General features: G+C 33.4%; 1 long non-coding RNA gene across 1 annotated transcript; it reads left to right on the forward strand.

The window, feature by feature from the left end:
• The first annotated feature begins 674 nt into the window (after nucleotides 1-674).
• LOC135733835 (uncharacterized) lies at nucleotides 675-3,820 on the forward strand. Its single transcript, XR_010527029.2, has 4 exons — nucleotides 675-735; nucleotides 1,478-1,517; nucleotides 1,644-1,791; nucleotides 2,511-3,820. It is a non-coding gene; the product is annotated as an uncharacterized lncRNA (long non-coding RNA).
• The last annotated feature ends 397 nt before the right edge of the window (nucleotides 3,821-4,217 follow it).

The following is a 4,217-nucleotide window of genomic DNA, read 5'->3' on the forward strand; positions in this document are numbered from 1 at the left end:
TGGTAGGTTTTCCAAACCATCGACCCATCACTAGCAGTGGCTCAACATATTATTGTTTCATATTTGTCTCATATCAGCAGCTTATTATTTAAAAGTGTTTAATCATTTGAGGCCCAATTGTTTAATAAAAATCTCTAAGCTAGTTTCTTTCAAGGGACAGTTTAACCAAAAATGAAATATCTGTCATCATTTTTTTCATCATTATGTTGTTCTAAACCTGTATGAATTTATTTTTTCTGATGAACACAAAATAATATATTTTGATAAATGATGGTAAGCACACAGTTGACGGTACCCATTAAATTCCATCATATTGTTAATATGGTAAATTTACAAAGCATAGTATGAACAATTTATATAAAAGTACACTGAAAAAAATGGACTTGGTGGGTCTTTGAATTTAAATAAAATAAACATGTATATGCAACACAAAATATTTATATTCCTTGTGTAAACATAATTTAATTGATTATGATGAAAATGTTTTGTTTGAATGTAAAATGAACACATTATTCTCACATTGATTAAAATTGATTGAATTGAATACTTAAAGCAATAAAATTGAGTTTGCACACAAAATGGCACCTCCTAAACAGAAGGTGGCAGTAACGCTCAATAAAAAGGACGTCAATCGCCATAAAGGAAGAATAAACATCGTTTGTTTTGGGCGCCAAAACGAAGACTCAGCAGCAGTCAGCCAGAAGAACTCTCTCAGACGGACACCACGTTATTAAAGTAAGTTCTATTATTTATTTATGTTCACTTTATACGTGATACATCTTCACTAGATAAACAGTTTTTTTTACAATATGTAGCCATTGCAATGACTTGTTGTAAAAATGAGTTTGGAGGATGTTGGTGGAGTAAGTTAACGTTACAGTCAGTCAGTCAGTAAGTGTAAGGCTCATAAAGAAAAACAGCGTTTTAAAAATGTCAGCTGTATAACGTTATTTCACGTTTGGTAGTTTTATTCGAGTTGAAAACTGTCAGATTTGAGTTGACTTTTGAGGCACTTTTTACTCAGCTGTTCTATGGAAACGGTTCAGGACAAATAAAACGCTAACCAAACGTTATTCTGTCCAGAGTAACGTTATCCATGTAAGTAATTTACCAGATGATATCAATTGACTACATTAATAATGACATTGTATGAAACAAACTGTCTGCTTAATCAGATGAACAGACCCGCGTCAGTTATTCGTGACTTCACTACGCCACGAGCAACACTTGATTCAATTAGAAAAAGCTTTTTTTAAATGCCTCGCGTGACGTCTGGTATATTAACTGAAAAAAATCGCTTTGAAGTGCCACACCTTAAAGCTGACGTTTTCAGAAGAGCACCTTGTTTTAAGATCTCATTTTGTCCAAAATTGCGTCCTATGACAGATATAATACTTATTTCATTATTGCTCTGTGTATGTGTGACCTTCATCATTTGAGGTTATGTGTTGATTTCACCTCTGAATATTTCCTATAGGTCCATCATCCTTGCATGCGCTACACACTCAAAAGCATTGGTAAGTAATTCCTATCACTGTTTTACTGCTGTTAGGAGCTAAATCTTATTTTTGTAACTAATATACATGTATTATTCTTTGACTCGCAGTACTCAAATATACAATGGTTGGTTAATTTGTTTTCAGATAAATGCTGAATTTAAAAGAATCACTACTGTCTTATGTTCCTGCGTGTCACCTGGACCTCCAATCCAAAAACCTGACGAAACTCTTCTATCAGAAAGGAGGACAGCTAGCAAAAAGACTTCAAACAATGAATGATCAAATGACAGAAGTAAGTAATATAGATTCATAGACATAAAAATGTGTAAACATTGTTGGAAGTACAGAAAATGTAGTATGTTTTAGTTACAACATCTTTTGGCACACGGGTCATTAAACCACCTGGGAAGATTTAAAGGGGTAGTTCACCCAAAAATAAAAATTCTCATCACTTACTCCCTATCATGTTGTTACAAACCTTTATAAATGTCTTTGTTCTGATGAACACTAAGGAAGATATTTTGAGGAATGTTTGTTCCCAAACCAATCATAAGCCCCATTCACTTCCATAGTGGGGAAATATAATACTATGGAAGTGAATGGGGCTCATGAACAGTTTGGTTGCAAACATTCCTCAAAATAAATGTCTTCCTTCGTGTTCATCAGAACAAAGACATTTATACAGGTTTATAACAACATGACAGAAAGAAAATGAGATAATTCACTTTTGCTGTGATTGTCAGGTATGGTAGCACACACTCGAAATGTGGCCTCTTTATTTAACTCATTCCAGTCTAGTAAACGCGCACACACACCTGGAGCAGTGGACAGTGCAGCTGCCTTGCTTTGTAACCCATATATTTGTAACCAATTGTAATATGCTGTGGCAATGCACATGGGTCTGTATACTTACATTTATATTTGTTTGCATTGTACTAATTTCCAATGACACTTTTATTGTAACAGTAACTTTTTTCTGTTTCTTTAACTACATTTGTCTGTTTTGTACAGGGCATGGATGAAGTCAGCAACAGTGTGGTCATTTGAAGACACCACTGTTGGGATTTGTGCTCTCAAACAACATGTTTCTTGTGATGAAGAAGAGGATCTTTGTATAGTCCTGGAAGGCATGAAGGTGTTGCAACATCGTGCCATGTTGTTTGAGCTGATGTATGCCTTAAACCTGAGCTATCCTGATCTCTGCTTTATTTTTGAAGAAATCCAAAATATTTTAATGGAACTGCATTGAGCGTAACTTTAACGAACTGTTTCTTTCAGTGAAAGGATCAGAAAGACTGTGCTGCTCATTTATGTTCTTTTTATTTATCTGTTTTAAGTGTTTTTTCTTATTAAAACATTAACCGTTTGCTGCTCAGAGTTGATTTTGGAAATGGTTGTTGTATTTTGTTTTTTTTGAATCTTTGATTATCAGTTTATGCAAATGCTTTAGCTCTGACTTTCTGAAGGATTGATATATTCCAGTTTGTAAATCCATTTAAAAAATAATAGTACTTACTGTTTTGCATGTCTCTTTGGAATGCAGTGTTTGTGTTTTAGCACTTCTAAATCTACTGTGATAGTAACTATTTTAAACATTTGGGTCAGTTTTACAGATGGGGCTTTTTCTAGTCCCAGACTTTTGCAATGCCTTAATTTGAAAACATATTGCACTGACATATCTTGACATATATCAGTGCCATTGTTTTGTCTCAAGATGTACTCCAGTGTTGTTTTTGTAAGGTAGGTTTGTTTGTAAACTTTTTTTTGTAAAAAATATCCTAATATAACTAGGGCCTAGTCATGGCTTAATCCACAACCTGTCTGGGAAATTGCCCCTTTGTATGTACTGCATGTGCTGATTGTTGTAATAGTTATTGACTGTTGTTGAATTAATGTGTAGTGATTTAAATGAATTGATGATCTGAAAGCAGTGGTTTGCCTCAATATCACTAAACATTTGTTCAAAACTCTTTGCTTTTTATGCCAATGCAAATGTATTTTGTATTTAAAAAATAAATAAATAACATTTGGATAATTATGGGTAATTATTCTGGTGCCAGAGACATAATGAAATTGCTTTAGAGTTACATAATCCCATAATATAAGCATTAAAAAAGCATGTTGGAATTACAGATGAAAATCTAGTCCCCTTACATAATAAAATTACTTAAACATTACAAAATAAATGTGTTATAGTAAAGAGAAATAGCACTTTGAGTCAACATATTTATATTAGACCACTTAAAACAATTAAAATGTTTTGGTCTGACACATAAAAATTAAATGAGGAAAATTATGTTGGTTTTACACAATCGGATTATGTGGGACCGATGTACACATTAAAATTACGTAAATTGAAAGGATTTTTTTTTCAGTGCAGTCGATTAGTAAAGAAAGCACCTATTTAAACATTTGCTTTGAAAGATTTGGACGTGAGATCCAGAGGCGGCCAACGTCGGGCGTCAGTGTTCGCTCACCCCGCTGACCACAGCATGATCTCGGTCAATTATAATTTCCCGCTGGCTCTGATGTATCCGTGTTTGGTGGTCAAAAATGAGATTTTATTTGTTTTGGGTTGATCAACCAGCAGTAGTTGGTTTCATGAATCTGTTACTTATTTATTTTATTCATAGTGTCTTTTTGTTGTTATTGTTTTGGTGGAGATACTGTAAAAATGAATAAAACTATATTTATGTAATATTGGTTTTCTATTTAATT

The sequence above is a fragment of the Paramisgurnus dabryanus genome, chromosome 3 (genome assembly GCF_030506205.2).
Source record: "Paramisgurnus dabryanus chromosome 3, PD_genome_1.1, whole genome shotgun sequence".
Taxonomy (NCBI): Eukaryota; Metazoa; Chordata; class Actinopteri; order Cypriniformes; family Cobitidae; genus Paramisgurnus; species Paramisgurnus dabryanus.